Source organism: Saccopteryx bilineata, chromosome X, assembly GCF_036850765.1.
Source record: "Saccopteryx bilineata isolate mSacBil1 chromosome X, mSacBil1_pri_phased_curated, whole genome shotgun sequence".
In the NCBI taxonomy this organism is placed as follows: Eukaryota; Metazoa; Chordata; class Mammalia; order Chiroptera; family Emballonuridae; genus Saccopteryx; species Saccopteryx bilineata.
The window spans coordinates 23,746,892-23,766,414 of NC_089502.1; the positions used below are offsets into that span (position 1 = coordinate 23,746,892).

At 40.5% G+C, this 19,523-nt stretch overlaps 1 long non-coding RNA gene across 1 annotated transcript in view; it reads right to left on the minus strand.

Moving 5' to 3' along the window:
• LOC136317169 (uncharacterized) overlaps window positions 1-2,682 on the minus strand; it is a 106,624-nt gene extending 103,942 nt beyond the window's left edge. Inside the window, exon 1 of the long non-coding RNA XR_010727845.1 lies at window positions 2,598-2,682. This is a non-coding gene — a long non-coding RNA (uncharacterized lncRNA). The remainder of the gene's footprint in view (window positions 1-2,597) is intronic.
• Window positions 2,683-19,523: the final 16,841 nt, after the last annotated feature.

Genomic DNA, 19,523 nt, shown 5'->3' on the forward strand with positions numbered 1-19,523 from the left:
GTTTATAATTAAGAAGAAATGTTGACTCTAGGCCATACCCTAAGTGTTACCCATAGTATTACCCTACGTTACTACTCAGCAGTTGGTCCTGTGGAGATTTTTTCCATTTATTTTGGTGCTGCCATAGGAAATTAAAAAATCATCATTTTTTAATATTTCCTTAAGGTTTAGGTAGCCATGTTTGATTTCTTTGTTGTTCTATTGAATGTCAGAAGCTAGAGCACTCAGGGAAGACTGACAGTGAGGAATGATGTTATTTATGAAACAAGTGTCATTAGTTTTCCTTAGAAGAAGATGCTTTCTTGATGTAACTTAGAAAATTATATATGAATAACATTAATCCCTCTGGCAAACTAGTTTTTTCCACACTAAGCTTCTTATACTCTACTTTTAAGACCATGACAAGAAAATATGTTTAAAACAATGAATGAGTCCCATCATGGGGTTTTGTCTAAATTGGGCACTTCTGTATACAGGGCCACAAAAACCTCAGAAGGCTCCTGAATAGCACTTGCTCACATAGCTAAGAAGAGCAGTGAGGCCCTCCAAAAGACTGTGAAACTCTTCTTCAGGGCCCAAATTTCAGCTTTCTGCATTCTTTGCTCCCAGAGGGGAAGACCAAAGCCAGCCAGTACAGAACTCATTTTAATGATGGAGCCCAGTTGCTCAGCTCGGGTGAGAATGAGAGTCCCACAAAGAAAAGATTCAGCTAGAATGTGTGAAGCCTCAAAATGGAAGCAAATTTGGGGAACAGTGCATGTGTGCTTGTGTGCATGTGTGCATGTGCGTATTTCCTATAGGATGTCTCAGCACCTTTAATACCCTAACATGCACTGTGGTTTTCGAACAAAGGGGGTAGTTTGTTCTGCAAACATTATTTGAACATTTATCAAGGTATATTCACCTCTGCGGGACCCTATAGTTTTGTGGAACATGGTTTGGGAAATGTTGCCGCAGACACATTATCTCTAGAAGTCAGCAAGCCATCTAATAAAGTTCTTATAATATACTTGTAAATAATACAGAATCATGAGAAATGCATGGAAACCCTCCTGTAAGGATGCCAGAGAAAACTCAGGACACCAAATATTGCCTGTGGTGTAGTTCTGTTAAGAAATTATTCATTGTTTATCTGAAATTCAAAATTCAAATTTAACTAGGCATCCTGGGCTTTTGTCTGTTTGCTTTTGGTCAGTCTGGCAGCCATCCACTCCTGACAAGATTCATGAAGTCTCCTGACAAACATATTTTTGTCTGTCTTCACAACATAAATTTCATCCTTGACTAACAACCCATTTTTCTGCTACCATAAGGCACAGTCCAGAAAAAATAGATTCTTTTCAACATTATGAATATAGCCAACTGTTAATTTCCTATGTCTTCCATTCTCTGCCAAAGTCATCCCTTTCATTCTATGAAAGAAATAAAAATGTAACCTATACTCTCAAAGGCAATCAAGTTTCACATCCAACTCTAGACTCACTCAAGAGCCAGTTCAGTCTATTTTGATCATATCATTTGTACCTACAAAAATCCACAGATGTGGGTAGAGGTTAATGAGCTTGACAAACCTTGGCAAGTCTCTTTGTGTGGTTGTCCATTCCAGAAAGAAGGAACATTATGGCAGCCCTGCATGTCCCTTGCTACCCTCTATCTTCTTCATTTATTCATGAAACAAATAGCTCCTAGTCACCTAGAATGCACCAGGCTAAATGTTGGGTGTATACAAGAGCCGAACCTGACCAGGTGGTGGTGCAGTGGATAGAGTGTTGAACTGGGATGCGGAGGACCCAGGTTCAAGACCCCAAGGTTGCCAGCTTGAGCATGGGCTCATCTGGTTTGAGCAAAGCTCACCAGCTTGGATCCAAGGTCACTGGCTCGAGCAAGGGGTTACTCGGTCTGCTGTAGCCCCACGGTCAAGGCACATATGAGAAACCAATCAATGAACAACGAAGGCACTGCAACGAAAAATTGATATGCTTCTCATCTCTCTCCGTTCCTGTCTGTCTATCTCTCTCTCTGACTCTGTCTCTGTAAAAAAAAAAAAAAAAAAAAAAAAGAGCCGAACAAAACACAGTCCTTACCTGCATAGAGGTTATATTTTAGTGGAAAGGTAAGAGTGGGATAAAGATAAACAAGTAAATACACTAGATTGTTTCAGGCAGTGGTAAATTTCTATGAAAGAAAATAAAGGAATGTGATACAGATGGGCAGAATAGGCCTCTTGAGGTAGAAGTAACACATAAATCGAGGAATAAAGAACCAGAAGTTCAACATGACGAGAGCCAAAGGAAGAGTAATCCAGGCAGAATGCAGGCCACGCTGTTTGTTCCTTGGGTTAGGAACAGGACCAATGCCGAGATGGCTGAGTAAATTCATCCAGGATTCCCCACCCCATGCTGGCTTACACAGTCTTTTTCCAGAAGTACAGCAGTTTAAAAGGCTGAAATGAAGGAAACAGTATAAAAACTAGGTCATGAAGCAACAGAGAGGCAACTGATATTTGACCTCTATTGTCATTTAACACAAGAGAGAAAACACAGACAATGGCTGGAGAACAGAATATATATTTTCAAGGACATTCTGGAAGTTCTCACCTAAAACCTCCTGTGATCTTTCAGATTTCTTCTCCCTGGCTTGCTCCTCGGGGAAGATATGAAGCAGTGTTTTTTTGGACTCAGCACACAAGCCAGATGATTTGGCTCGGAAGGGTGGAATAATAATGATTCTCAGACTATTTTGGGAACTCCCCCCCTCCCTCCCAGGATGGGTAACAAAAACAGCCATAGAGATCAGTCCTCAAGTTGTTTAAATGCACGCTGGGCTTCAGGGAGTTTTTTAATATTTATGTTTAAATGACTCCCAAATTACCTGCTTTCTGGAGTGACAGAATGATCAACTGTTTTCTCAGAATGTGGTCTGGTTTACTATGAAGATGCTAACAGTGAAGAAGGCGACCAACCGAAAACTCGAGTGTCAAATACCACAAGTAAGAAAAGCAGACTGACTAATGTAGGTTGCTGCACAGTGGTATTTACAAAATGTAACATACTGAATATAGGCCAGATACAGAAAGGAAGATAAACTAAGATTCAGTATTTTAATTATGTATGGAAAATGCACAAAGTTACTTTAGCTTTCAGATAAGAGGGAAATGTGTTAGTATTGCCGAGAGGTGCTTTTAACCAAGTTTCAATTAGAAAAAAAGACAGATCCGGGCTTTACAGGAGCCTGGCTGAGTGTTTTCCATGAAGCCTTTTGGGGCAAATTTGGCAAATTTACCATTGTCTCACCTTCAGGCTTATGTTCCCAAGAACCTTACTTTGTCGTCATACCCAAAGTAAACTCAACTTCCCAGAAGCCTCAGCTTTATTTGTTCAACAGTGTTCATTAGCCTTTTATATGCTGGACTCTGTGTTTTAGGCACGAGATGTGATGCTGAACAACACAGATGTTAAAAAATCACTTCTCATGGGAGCATTCTTTCTTCAATTAGGTTAGAGCCCAGCACTGGTGGTGCAGTGAATAAAGCAACATCCTGGGGCAGTGAGGACACTGGTTCCATCCCAAGGGCTCCAGCTGGTTCAAGCCCTGGTCAGGGCATGTATAAGAAGCAACCAATGGGAGCACAACTAAGTGGGACGAAGAGTTGATGCTTCTCATCTCTCTCCCTTCCTGTCACTTACCCTTCCTTTCTCTCTCTCTCATCCCCCTACCCCTCCTCTTGCTCTCAAAAAAATAGGTTAGAATACTTCCAACCTAAATATCTCTGATTTCACTGGTCTGTGAAGTCACACAATACTTTAATGACCAAATCTGAACATTCATTCCTCTTAACTGCAGAAAATCAAGTCTTATCAAACTCCCCTCCCCAAATAGTTTTGAGAGTCCCTAAAAAATACACATTCCTTGGATCCATCCCAGTTATCCAACACAGCAAGTATTCAGTAAATTATTATTATATGCATGAATGAATTTTGATAATCTCTTATATTTATATTTAGGTTTACTAAGCACTTTTATGGGTCTTTCATCTTAATCACTTATTATGTGCTCTCTAGAGTACATGGCAGTATGAGCAAGAACTCTGTCTGCCATCATACGGTTCAGATCTCATTTGTAGAAGACAAATACACACATGACACTTAGCTAAGATTCCAAATGAACAATATAGTTACTGAGCATCGTAGAAGAACTCAATAGGGCATTTGGTAGCTCAGTAAATTCTCACATTTGAGAATGGGAGATCCTAACCTAGCAAAAGGAAAAGCTAAGAGTTTGAGTTGTGCATGGTGCTTAGACCCAATTAAGACTCATTCGGCTGGAGCAGGAGGCACAGTAGGAAACAGATTTGGATAGGTCAGATGAAGTCAAGTTCAATGCCAAACCTTAGTGCCAGGTTCAGGAGTTTGGGTTTTGATGGGAGACAGGGAAGAGTCATTTCTGAACAGTGTTTATGCAGAGAGAAGCATAATTATATTGCTAACATGGTCCTATTAGGGTTGAAGGAGAGGACAGAGTCAAACTTCAATGATAAAGAGAAAATTGATTACCACTGGCGGAAATTGAAAGATTTTTATTTATTTATCTCTTAAAAGTATGAAAAATAGAAATACACAAAAAAAGTTGTTGCAACAGATTTGAGTAAAAAAAAATCAGAAAGCCTTTCTAAAGTAAGTTATTTTAGCAGGGAAAGGGAACTAAAAAAGTGGTTGAAAGTCCCTAGTCTTAGGTTGCTCTAGATTCCTATATCAACTTTGTCCTGATATGTGTTTCCCACTAATTCAACTCAGTTCAACAAGTACTGAGTACCTAGTATATACTTATCTCTGTGTTAGGCATTGTGAGTATAAGCAAAAACCATAGAGCATCTAGCATGGCCCCAACCATCAGAAAATGACAATCTAGTGCATTGGTTTTCAACCTTTTTTCACTCAGGGACTGGTAAAAATAGAATTATTTTGGGGACCACTAAGGCATAAATCACCCTGAGCATAAGTAAATTCAGCTAAGATCATTGGTTCTATAATCTTCATACAATATTAGGGTGGTTAACACTTTCGTGGACTGGCACCAAATTTCTGGTGGACCGGTCTTCGGACCAGCAATTGAAAAACAGTGATCTAGTAGATAACACTATTGTTATTGAGTGACCTGCTATATACACTAGATTCCTTGCTAAATGCTTTCCATGAATTTACTGATAGGTCAGTAAATTCTCCCAACCACCCTGAGAAATAGGTATTAGTATCTTAATTTTGTGGATAAAGAAGCTAAGATTTTAAAAAATTAAATTTAAAAAAAAAGGTTAAATTACTTGCCCCAGGTCACACAGTCAGCAAGAAACCACTGGAACCAGGGTTAAAATTAAGGTCTGTCTAATGCTCTTGCTTTTAGTTACTACCCTATTGTCTAGGGCTTACATACATTAAACAGTTAAGGAACAATACCAGGTAATATGGCTAAGCACTTCTCATTCCTCTTTGTGATCTTGTGTGCTTTGCGTGACTGGAGGCAGGTTCAGAAGGGGACTGAAATAGGCTGTGGAGTACTATCGGAAGATGATTTTTCTGAGGACTGAAGGTGAGTCAAGCTATAGACGGAGAGTATACAAAATATTCATCCCTCCACACCATATTTCATCCTTCCTTCCCCAGTTACTGACCCACACTCCTCTAGTAGTTTTCCAGCTCTACTCTTATACCTTGACCCATGTGAGACTGCCTAGATATGTAGTCCTTCTAACTTAAGCCAAAGGCAGAACACATAACACCCACAGAAATGCGGGCCTTGTCCCTGATTTAAATTATCAGTTCTCTCAGCCAGGCTCTTTCTAAGATTCCGGGTAGACAAATCAAGGTTATGTTCATTGTCAAGTGTCAAGCAAGTAGGTAGTTGAGTTCAATGGCTACCAAATTTCTAACACAATAAATTAAAAAGGCACATTCCAAGTAAAAGGAAATATAAATTTATAGACACATACTACAACTATACTAATATATTTCATGCATTATGAGAAAAGACAAAGTATGAATTTTAAAAGGATGAGAAACAATAAAATGAGCAGTATTTAAAGTGAGATTTTATTTTTTATTAATGGTACAAAATAATTTTGTTCTCACTAAAAGTATTAAAGAACATAATTTATTAAATGAGACCAATATAATTTAACACGGTTCCTTAATTTTTAAAATCTTATGATACATTCATTTAAAGGACTGGTTCTAAATTGAGATTATTTCAATACTAAGTTTTAATAGATATCTTGGTTGAAAGAAAGAGGTCACAAAGATACATAGATCCAAACAAAAGTAGATCATTGCACTTGACTACACCATCATGATGTATTTTTTAAACTTCACACTCTAGTTATTCAAAGGTTTTGTTGTAATTTGTCTAACAAATTTCTATATTTCCTGACATCAATCAGTTAATTATGCCTATAAACTAATCAGTAGGTGTGGCATCTTAATATTTTGAACAAATAGGTTCAAATTTTATTAAAAATTTTTATATGGAAAAGTTTTAAATGGATTAGAAATATTTTTTTACAACTTTAAAATGTTATGCAGATACCAGAGGTTTTCTCTTAGGTGACAAAACAACAAAACCACATAAAAGATAGAAACATTTTCCAGTATCTGTTTTCAACATATATTTTTTAAGCACCTACTTTTCACTCATTAAAATTCACCTTGAAATAATAGATTTTTATTTTAATAATATCTTCTGGGTGTCATACTACTGATAACTACTTGGCAAGTAAAAGTCAGAAAATTTAGAATACCCATCTTTGTCTAAAAGAAGAGTGTCAATTACCTCTACGTTCAACAACCTTTAAAATATTTTCTTTAAGATAATTAGTGAACCCTCTGTGTGGAAGAAAAGATTTTCCATGGCAATTCTCCTAACAAAGTGTTCAAAAGATTCTATTATTTCAGTTATCTAAGCCATCTAGGCTCCCTCCACAGGGAAGCCACCGAATGTTACAATATACTGAAAGCAAAAACAAGGGAGGCCACTGCTTAAAACCACTTTGAATTGAGAAACATTTACTCTTCCTTCAGGGAGTGACAGCATACATGAGACATGGAACCTAGAGATCCACGTCAGGGAGCAGTGGCAATCCAAAGATTAAATACTGGTATAGCTTAATTTCTTTCTTTCTTTTTTTTTTTTTTTTGATAACAAGTGAATGTAAATTTTAATGTTTTCCCCACACCAAAAGAGATCTCCTTGCACACCTTCCGGGGTCCAGACATCCACCTTTTTGGCCTAGATTATTAATTAAGCCCAAGCTATGAACTTGGAAGCCAAATGAGTAGGTGGGTGATAGGGAGAGCACTTAATTGAGAGAGTAGAGAAGCTCACAGAGTCTCCTCAACCAGGGGAGGAGCATTCTAAGTGTGCTCAGAAAGGAGCTGAAGAAGTGGTTCTAAACTTAATACTATCAGGTACTAAAGCAGTATTTTCAATTCCATACTGTGAGACATACTTGTGAAAGTAATAGACATTTCTGAGGGAAAAAAGTTAATGAGCAAAGACATTTCATATAGAATACAACACATCTAAATATAATTATTAGTAATAACTAGCATTTCTAAAGCTCTCTATAGACTCAAATCAGTTTCCCATTTATAAACCTGTGTAACCAGCACAAGAAGTCTATGAGGTATATTTAGTCTCATCCCCACTTCATAAGCGAGGAAACTGAGGCCCAGAGAAAAGACTTAACTTGCCCAAGGTTGCACACCTACCGGGTGGCAAGGCCAGGCTTAGGACCCAAGAGTTCTCTTCCTTCTGCTCCTAGCCTAACATGGCACATGGTGGTGCCAGTCTGGGACCAGCAGCTCAACTCCAATATAAAATGAGTGAATTCCACTTCAGAGCACTCTGCTTTTCCTTGTACCCTTGCCTTCAAATTCTAAACCAAATGCCTTAACTCAGTGGTCCCCAACCTTTTTTGGGCCACGGACCGGTTTAATGTCAGAAAATATTTTCACGGACCGGCCTTTAGGGTGGGAAGGATAAATATATCACGTGACTGAGACAAGCGTCAAGAGTGAGTCTTAGACGGATGTAACAGAGGGAATCTGGTCATTTTTTAAAAATAAAACATCGTTCAGACTTAAATATAAATAAAACGGAAATAATGTAAGTTATTTATTGTTTCTCTGCGGACTGGTACCAAATGGCCCACAGACCGGTACCGGTCCACGGCCCGGGGGTTGGAGACCACTGCCTTAACTTATCCAGTTCCCTGACTTCCCAGACACGATCAAATCCCCTGAAAATGTACTTTGCTGTCTGCGTTCCTCACTCCTCGAAGGACCAAAAGCGATTCTGGAAATGTACTTAGAGCAGAAAGACCACGTGCAGTTCAGTGTGTTTTCACCTACAATGTAGGCTTATGCTTATTCCTCCTACCAGATCATAAAAAGTTGCAAAGTGGCCTCCAGTCCATTCGCTGGAGAAATGCAATGGTTCTTTTTAGTTGACACCTGACAGCCCCTAGGACTGGGAGGCAATGCACAGAGTAGGAACTGTTGTAAAATTTTATCAACTATGCCAATATGTGGATAGAACAAAGGTAGAAATATTAAAATTCCTTTGGCTTTTGCACTTTGAAATTTAATTGAGCATCCTTCATAGAACTAATTTGTTCTTCAAGGCAGCTTATTAATGGAAATGAGAAATGGAATATTCATAAGGGAATAATTTCAGTACAGATGAAGGTCAGCTACTCTTTCCTTTTAAAAGTGTTAATACCTCTGCATGGCACAAAGTGGCACAGCACATATTTAGCAAATTTACCTTCAATCATGTGTACATGTGTGTGTACTTTATATGTATATGTATATACATATACATATAAATATATATATGCATTTACACACAAATATATATTTGAAAAATAAATTTACAAGAACACCTGAGAAGTCTTAATTAAAGAAACTATAGAGCATTATAGAAAGATATGGCTTAAACTAACAGTGTGAACCTGAGCAAATCAACTCTCAGTTTCAGTTTACTCATCTTTAAAATAGCAAAATAATTTCTACCCCTGTTGAATTACTGTGAGGATAAAATGAAGTAATGCATTTAAAATCCTTAGCATACTGCCTGGCAATTAGTAAGCATTTAAGAAATCTTAGCTTTTCTTCAAAACATGATGATTATTAACTATTATTATTATCATTATTGCTATAAAAGCAAGAAGCCTAAAGACTTATGTCTTGTGGAGTGAGTTAAGAAAAGCCTATGTTGCCTTGGCTGGTGACACAGTGCATAGAGAATCATCCTGGAGTTCCAAGGTCGCCAGTTTGATCCTGGGGTCTCCAGCTCAAGACTGGGGTCACTGGATCAATTCCAGGGTTACCAGCTCAATCCCAAAAGTGTCAGCTCATGCTAGAGGGCACTGGCTCGACCCTAAGGTTGCCAGTTCGAGTCGCAGTAAGGGCATATATGAGAAACAAAAGTGGAGACACAACTATGTAGAATGAGTTGATGTATACCTTACTTATACACAACTATGTAGAATGAGTATGAAGGTATACCTCTCTATATACCTTCCTCTCTGTTTTTCTTTCTCTCTCTCTCTCTCTCTCTCTCTCTTACTCCCTTCTTCCCTCCACATTGCTTCCTCTCTCTCTAAAAAAAATGTAAAAATGAAAAGAATAGTCTGTGTTGTCACTACAGAAAGTTATTTAGCCTGAAGAGGACATGAAGAGTATGGTCTGATAGTCTGTGAAAGGGATTTAATGAAGACAATACTGAGAAGCTATCGTCAATGTAAATGAAACACGGACCAAGGAGAAATGGGCAAAATTCCAGTAGGAGAGACATGGTTGGAAATAGTTTCTTGACTTCCCTAGAAATGGAAGAGGCTAACTAAGAAAGCTGGTGGGGGGAAAAAAAAAAAGAAAAAGAAAAGAAAAAGAAAGAAAGCTGGTGGGGTCACCATCGCTAGATACCACCCAAAAGCGACAAACACCCATTAGCTGGGCAGAAGGAAGGTGTCAGGTCCCAAGAATTCTATTCATGAATCTCCAATACATCCAATGTCCACAAGCTATAATGGAAACTTTCTATTTTCGATCTATAGGGAAACTAGACCAGAACCGTGGATTCTGCCTTTAACAAAGCCAATTCACATGACTGCAGAGGGAGCTTGGCCCAGTACCATAAAGATCTCCAGGTACAGCTTTCCCAGCACCATTATCACTATCGCCTCTAAATGTCATCATCTAAAGAAATTCATGGGCACATTAAATTTTCCACCTGCAAATGAGAAAATCCAATTTTTTCAGATGACTCAAGCTGAGAAGTAATCTGAATTTTCCATCCAATGCTGAACTCAGAAAAGCCAACACCACACCCACATGGGGTTTTGTTGATTTTCTTTACCCCAAACCAATATGAAAAGTACATTTCTATCTGAATAGAAATGGTTTCATTGTAGAATTAGCAAAGTGAGATGGGGTTATGAGATGATAAATGAACCATTTTACATCAAAGAGTTGCCAATGAATATGGTATTAGGTTTGGCCCTCGTTTTTAAGTTCCTTAAAGCTCCTTCTTTATAGGTTCAATGCTCCTTCTATATTCTTAGGGTTCAATAGCCTTTGGACAGATTTTACTTGTACATTTCAAACAGTCAATTCCAACAGTTAATGACATCCTGCCCATCTTCATAGCTTCTTAGCATATATTTCCTTCAAGTTCAAAAGGGGAAGGAACTTTGTATATTTTCCCAGCTTAGTAAAGTTGGACTGATTGACAAAAATGGCTTGGAAAGAAGACCCTAAAGGCAATTTTGTTTTGGGTAGTAAGGGGAGTTTTCAGGATTTGAGGCAGGACCATACTTAGAGGCAAGGCCCAGAGGACAGCATCAGAAAGCTTTCCTGTCCATGTGGCTTCATTTGCTTAGGAAGGGCAGGGCTCCTGGCACTCATCACACACACCAGGCCATCCTTCTTCTAACCTAAATATCTATGCCATTTCTAGTGAAGTGACAATTTCTGTAATAGGTAATTTCTCCATTCACGTCATGGGCTTCACACTCCTGACTTTGCTGCCGCATTTTGTGGGGACTGGCTAGACAGTTTTTAATAAAGCTCTTTGAGATGTTCAGGCCAAGGACACCTCAGAGGGCCATCTTCCTGACCAACCCGTAGCAGATCTTAATCTGCGGTTACTCTGCACAGCTACTGATACTAGAGAAGCTTGACACCTTAGAATGTAAACCATGGCAGACGTCAAACACAAAGCCACTGACCTGAGATATGTACATGTGCATTAAATGCTACCATTCTAACCTGTATGGAGCTAGCTTTTTGCAAACACACTGACTCCCATAATGTACACATGCACACATGCACACAGATACATACACACGCACATAGATGTACACTCCCATAATGTACACTCCCACATGCACACAGATACATACACACGCACATAGATACACATATGCACATACATACACATACACAGAGATCTACTCTGTCCCGTGGGTGACACTGTACTCCCCTGTTATGCTAAGCCAAGTAGATAAATTGCCCCACAGCAAACCCCTGATAGCTCTTTCCAGCTTCATGTGTTGCTGTCCTTCCCCATCCAGCTTCCTATATTTTTAAGAGGAGCTCCAGAACACACAATATTTTGTTTCTTTCTCTAATGGAAAGTTCAGGCCTTGGGACCTGCCTGTAGTGGAAGACTTTGGCAAAGGAACATCCTTTCCCCACACCCTACAAATCACGAGTCTTGGGTGACTGCCTACTCCCTCGACATAAAGCTGGCTCCAAGTCTAAACACACACATATGGTGTCCAGCTGCCCCTCACTTCAGAGTCAGAGATTTGGCCTTCCTCTTGTCTTCCCCAACCTACATTCCATCACCTCCTCATCGATCACTGATGGGAGCCATATGTTCAGAATTTACATGCACTGTATTCATAATGGAAAATTCTAGTCAGACTTTTGCAATAGATATCAGGATGTCAGCTTTGTTCAATTTCTCTGGACACAGAGCAAAGGCATTTGGCAGTCATATGTCTCTCCATATCTTATAAAAGTAAAATAATTTTTGTACTTAGGGAGACTTCCTTGATTGTAGATCCTGGAGATCTTTGTAAACATTCTCACAAGCATGTGATTCCTTTCATCTGCTCAGACTAATATATCACTTTCAGAGGTGAGACTTAACTCTTTACATTTCTAAATACATTCCAATCTGTCTTCACACAGAAAGATATAGACACATAAGTCATGTGTCATTCAGCTGCAGAAGCCTACAGTCTAGCCTAGACAGAGGCTTTCCTATCTGATTTGTGCTAATTTAGCACTTGCTTGTCAGTATCATATATGGTCTTCTAATTGTTTCCAGTGCATTAGGCTGATCTTGTCAACCATACTATAACATTCTTAAAGCACTGGTCTACATATGATACTCCTTATACAGCTTGCAGAACCTACCATGGTGGTTACTACACAGTAGAAACTCGAAAGTGAACCATTCAATCAAATAAATGTTCTTAATCTATTGTCTTAAAATTTGGAGGAGGACATTTAAAAAAAAATTTCTTAAGTGAGAAGTAGGGAGGCAGAGAAACAGAGTCCTGTATGTGCCCAGACTGGGATGCACCCGGAAAGGCCCCTACCCAGCAATGCTCTGTCCACCTTGGGCCATTGCTTTGTTGCTCAGAAACTGAGCTATTTTAGCACCTAAAGCAAGGCCATGGAGCAATCCTCAGTGCCCAGGGCCAACTTGCTCCAAATGAGCCATGGCTGCAGAAGGGGAAGAAAGAGAGAGAAGGGAGAGTGGGAAGGTGGAGAAGCAAGTGGTTGCTTCTCTTGTGTGCCCTAAGTGGGAATTGAACCCGGGACTTCCACATGCCAGGCCAATGTGAAGGAGGAGATTTTAAAATCAAGGCATATGGGTGGGAGGAGAGTGTGACTATAAAAGCAGAGCATGAAAGAGTTTTCTGGGTGGGGAGATGGTTAAATTCTCAGAACTGTGCACTTCCCAAAAAGTAAATTTTACTGTATAGTAATTTTTTAAAAATTAATATAAATCAAAGCGAATAAGTGAGTACATTTTACTTTCAGTACTGTTTTGCTCAGTAATATTAAAACTTACTCTGATCCTTGTTTCCTATCCATAATTGAGTAAAATGTTTCTTTTAAATCATGCTGAATCTCTTAAACTCCCGTTCCCCAAAACTCCTTTTATTAGTAAGAAATAATCATTACGAAGATTTCAGGTACCTCTGTTCTTTATTAAAGGCCATCTTCTGAATCACGCCAGAGGTGCAGTATCCAAGCTCATTAAAGGCAACTGAAATTCTAAGAAGTCTGTTCAAATGCAAAACATAGACTAGAAGCTATTTCAAACCCAATGTTTTTCCACTGTACTGCAGAGGTCAAATAATATCAAATTCTTCAATTTATATGTCTGTATCCTTCCTCATACCACAAAGGATTTGAGGCAACCTACAGTAATATAATCAACACATTACATATAAAAATTATATTAACTAAAAGTCTAGACTCAGAGGGAAAAAGCCAACAAAGTCAGAAGGAAGTAAAACATAAATATTCAAGCCACAAATGGTTAACAAAGTTGGAATTGCAAATTTGGCTCTGAACCACCTGGCAGCCAAAGCAAAATGATCATGTTTCCACATGATCATTTAGCAGATTTGTATTGTCCATGAGGAATAAAAGCATATCAGCTCCTCAGGATAAACAAAATTTTTCTGGCACTTCTAACATATCTCATGTGGGGATGTTATATAGAGGACACTGAATAATAAAATGGATGAAGTCTTCAACAACATGCTCATATTTAACTAGTTCTGCAGTGTTCTAAAACACATCCTATAAAAAAAACTGCTTCTGGGTTAAACAAGTTGTGATTTTAGCAAATTAACTGACTCTCTCTGAGCCTGAGTTTGCCCAAAATTAGGTATTAGATTAGTTGACCCCTTAATTTCCTACCAGATGTGACATTCTTTTACTCTGTGACTTAACAAATTAAATTTTGGATTCCAAGATGGCTATAGAGTAGGTGGAAGCTACACTCATCGACTCCCAATGCCAAACCAGATTTACAGCTAAATTATAGAACAATCAACCTGAATAACCAACTTAAGCCTAGCTGAACTGAAATATTATAACCAAGGATTTACAGAAGAAGCCACAGAGAGACTGGTAAGAAGGGCAAAAATGTTGAAAGGGCCGCCCTGCACCCACATGCAGCAGCTTCACCAAAGGAATATCTCAGCTACAAAACTCCCTCCCCCCCCCCCCCAGGAGCATGGAGTCTCAACCCCATGTAGAGATCCCCAATGCAGAGCAACAGAGACAGGAAAAAGTTCACAAAGCATCTGGTGGTGAAAATCAGTAGGGATTCAGTTTGCCTAGGATGGAAGGGAATCTGCTAGAGACCCAGATGCCACCTTCCCACACTCAAGCACTCCTATTGTTATGGCACCAGCTTGGGGAGTACAGTATCCAGTCCTCCAACTACTGGCAGCACCATTTTACTGTGCTTGGGTCCAGCAAAGGGAACTGCTGGCTTCACTCAACAGGAAACTTTGGCGTACTCTTTTTCTAAAAAAGCTCTTAGCAGAGACTCAGATAGTGATTAAACTGGGTAGCTTTGGAAAGGGAATAATTCTTCCCCACCTCAAGCACACAGCTAGTGCCCTGCCCCGCACCTGTTGAATCAGTTCACTTGTCCTTCTACTACCTGTGGCCTTGCCATGCTGAGTTCAGTCCCACAGTGAGATCACAGTGTCACACAGAGCTGGGACTTTTGGAGTCTAACTCCTGGGGAGTCTTGTCCAGGAATCAGACAGGTTGGTGCTGTGTTGTGTGTCTACAGTGCAGAGAGGGGCCATTCCTATCTCTACTGTAAGATCAGCCTACCTTAGTCCCCCAACAGAAGATACATTTTACCTGCCTTTCTGGCAGACAGGGCCGTACTCTGCTGAGTCCAGTCCTGAGCTAGGGTCAGAGAACTGCTCAGAGCTGGGACCTTCAGAGCACGTTACCCCTCCTTTGGAGGCTCCTGGCAAGGAAGGGGAAGAAGTATCTGCCATACTCCTGCAGGCTTGCTGACATCACCCCCAAAGGGAGACTTTTTGGATCTATCCTCCCAAATCCTGGTGGTCCTGCCCTGTTGAGCTCAGCTTCTTGCAGGGAAGGCAGTGCTATTCAAAACTGGAACAGCCTCAGAAGCTATTGTCTAGGACCAGGACAAAGTGCTCAGCCAGCACCACCCTAATGGAAGACTCTTTTGATCTGTCCTCCAGAGCCCCAGTGGCTTCACCCCACTGAGCTTGCTCCCGCAGAAGGGATGGCTGACTGTACCCAATTTTTACCTACAACAAACACACTCCTAATGAGGGAGCTAGAGTTGTAGACTCTGGCAAAGACTGGATGGTGTGGCTCTGTGGGTCACTTTCTCCTCATTCAGTGCCTGACCACATGGACCCTAAGTAGGAGACCCAATAGCTCCATCCTCCTGACCTCAGTCACCCTGCCTTACTGAGCTCATGATCTGTAGAGGGGTCTGTGGGTCTCAGCCATCCTAGACCCACTCTACAGTCTTTTTTTAGAAGGTTCTTCAGGAAGACCATGCAACCTCGGAGGGAAATGGAGTAGCTGACAAGAAGAGATTGACTCAGAGAACTCTGAACCTTTTATAGATCTTCCCCCAGCTCTAAGTTGGAGGAAGCTGAACCTTGTATACAGACTGGCCACTCCCATGCACACTCAGGCCCAGCAGACATAGCCACAACCAGTGAATAGTGTGATAATTCCAGACAAAAGACCCAAGGCCAGTTATATACAATTTCTGTCCTCAACCTGTACCTGAATCTGGCCCAAGTGGACCCAGAAAAAATACAACCAGTAGTGGGCTTCGAACCATACTAGAGATCAACCCAACTAGCCACACAAGAGATACACTCAAATGGGGATTCTGGCAAGCACCAGACCCTGCTGAGAACAACTACACCTTGGGGGGAAGCCCCTACACAGTGACTCATACACAGTGATTGAGGTTTGCCCTTATAGTCAGTAAGCCTGAAAAATTAATTCAACCCACAAAAGGACCAACAGCATTTAAGACTCAACTACAACAGGAGGGTGCACATAACCCAAAAGAATCATTCTTGGAGCACTGAGCTCAGGTGATCTGGAAGACAGTGCCACTGAAAACACAAGACACCTAACTCATAAAACCATCATAACAAGTTTGGGAGTGATAGTAAATCTACTTAGTACACAGAGACAAAATGTAAAGACAAAGAAATATGCACCAATTAAAAGAACAAGAAAAATCTCCCAAAAAAGAATTAAATGAAATGGAAAAAAATAAGATATCAGATAGAGAGTTTAAAATAATGGTTATAAGGATGCTCAAGAACCTTAGGAGAAGAATGGATGCTATCAGTGAGAAGTTAAACAAAGAGATAGTGAATATTAAAAAGGAATTTGAAACTATAAAAAAGAATCAGTTATAAATGAAGAATGCAGTATCTGAAATGAAGAATACGCTAGAAGAAATCAACAGTAGATTAGATGAAGCAGAGGACTGAATCAGCAATTTAGAAGACAAGATAACAGTAAGCACCCAAGCAGAGTATAAGAAAGAAAAGAGAGCCCGGGCAGGGTGGTTCAGTGGATAAAGCTTCATCTCAGTGCACTGAGGTCACAGGTTCAATCCCTGGTCAGAGCACATACGAAAAGCAATCAATGAGTGCATAACTAAATGAAGCAATGAGTTGATGCTTCTCTCTCTCTCTCTCTCTCTCTCTCTCTCTCTCTCTCTCTCCTCCCTTCCACTTTTCCTCTCTCTCTCAAATCAATGGAAAAAATAATAAGACTTTTATTTATTGATTTTACAGAGAGAGGAGGGGGGAATGAGAAGTATCAACTCATAGTTGCTTCACTTTAGTTGTTCATTGCTTGCTTGATGTATGTGCCTTAAACAGGCAAGCCCAGCATTTGAAACCAGTGACCTCAGCATTCCAGAACAACACTCTATCCATTGAGCCACCACAGGACAAGCCAATGGAAAAAAAATTTTAATAAAATTTAAAAGAAAGGCCCTGGCTGGTTGGCTCAGTGGTAGAGCGTCGGCCTGGCATGCAGGAGTCCCGGGCTCGATTCCTGGCCAGGGCACACAGGAGAAGTGCCCATCTGCTTCTCCACCCCTCCCCCTCTCCTTCCTCTCTGTCTCTCTCTTCCCCTCCCGCAGCCAAGGCTCCATTGGAGCAGAGTTTGCCCGGGCACTGGAGATGGCTTTGTGGCCTCTGCCTCAGGTGCTAGAATGGCTCTCGTTATGGCAGAGCAATGCCCCAGATGGGCAGAGCAACACCCTGTGGTGGACATGCTGGGTGGATCCCGGTCGGGTGCATGCGGGAGTCTGTCTGACTGCCTCCCCGTTTCCCACTTCAGAAAAATACAAAAAAAAAATTTAAAGAAGAAAAGATAATTTTTAAAAATAGGGAAATTTAAGGAATCTCTGGGACAACATGAGGCATAACAATATCTACATCATAGAGGTTAGAGAAGGAAGAGTATGGCAAGGGATAAAGAGACTGTTTGAAAAAATTGTGTCTGAAAATTGCCCTAACTTTGTGAAGGAAAAAGTCACACAAGTTCACAAAGCACAGAAAGTCCCAATCAATATGAACCTAAAGAGGCCCATAGCAAGATATATCATAATTAAAATGGTAAATGTTAAAGACAAAGAGAGAATCTTAAAAGCAGAAAGATGGCCCTGGCTGGTTAGCTCAGTGGTAGAGCATCGGCCTGGCGTGAAGGAGTCCTGGGTTCAATTCCCGGCCAGGGCACAAAGGAGAAGTGCCCATCTGCTTCTCCACCCCTCCCCCTCTCCTTCCTCTCTATCTCTCTCTTCCCCTCCCGCAGCCAAGGCTCCATTGGAGCAAAGTTTGCCCGGGCACTGAGGATGGCTCCATGGCCTCTGCCTCAGGCTAGAATGGCCCTGGTTGCAACAGAGAAACGCCCCAGATGGGCAGAGCATCACCCCTTGGTGGGCATGCTGAGTGGATCCTGGTCGGGCGCATGCGGGAGTCTGTCTGACTGACTCCCTGTTTCCAACTTCAGAGAAAAAAAAGCAGCAAGAGACAGTTATCTAGAAGGGAACTCCCATAAGGCTGCCAGCTGATTTCTCAATATAAACACTTCAAGACAGAGGGGTAGGCATGAAATACTCAAAGTGATGAAAAACAAGGACCTACAACCAAGACTACTCTTTCCAGCAAGGCTATCATTTAAAATTAAAGGTGCCCTGGCCAGTTGGTTCAGTGGTAGAATGCTGGCCTGGCATGTCGAAGTCCCAGGTTTGATTCCTGGCCAGGGCACAGAGGAGAAGAGCCCACCTGCTTCTCTACCCTTCCCCTTCTTCTTTCTTTCTGTCTTTCTCTCCCCCTCCCACAGCCAAGGTTCCATGGGAGCAAAGTTGGCCTGGGTGCTAACGATGGCTCCATGGCCTCCACTTCAGGCACTAGAATGGCTCTGGTTACAGCAGAGCAATGGCCCAGATAGGCAAGGCATTGCCCCTTGGTAGGCATGCCAGGTGGATCCTGGTCGAGCACATGCAGTAGTCTGTCTCTCTGCTGCCTCCTGCTTTTCACTTCAAAAAAATAAAAATAATATTAAAATTGAAGGCAACTGGATAACTCAGTTGGTTAGACTGTCATTGCAATATGCCAAGGTTGCTGGGTTCAATCCTTGATCAGGACATATACAAGAATCAACCAATGGATGCATAAATAAGTGGAACAACAAATCAAGGTTTCTCTCTTTCTCTCCCTTTCTCTCTCTCTAAAATCAATCAATAAATTAAAATTAAAATTGAAGGTGACATTAAAAGTATCCCAGATGAAAAATAAAAATAAAAAAAGAAGCTTAAGTACTTAATTACTACCAAAGAAATATTGCAGGAAATGTTATAGAGCCTGCTTTAAGAAGAAGAAATAGAGAGAATAACATAGGTATAAAGAATAAAATGACAATAAATAAGTATATATCAATAATAACCTTGAATGTAAATGGCTTAAATGTTCGAATCAAAAGATATAGGATAGCTGAAGAGATATGAAAACATGGTGATCATATATGTTGTCTACAATATCCACCTCAGAACAAAAAATACAGACTGAAAGTGAAGGGATGGGAAAAAATATTCCATACAAACAAACAAACAAAAAAGCTGGGGTAGCAATACTTTTATCAAACAAAATAGGCTTCAAAACAAAGGACATAACAAGACACAATGAAGTCCACTACATAATAGCGAAGGAATCAATCCAATGAGAGGATATAACTTTTTATGTGTGTGACAGAGACAGAGAGAGACAAAGAGAGGGACAGGTAGGGACAGACAGACAGAAAGGGAGAGAGATGAGAAGCATCAGTTCCTCACTGCAGCACTTTAGTTGATCATTGATTGCTTTCTCATATGTGCCTTGACCAGGAGGCTAC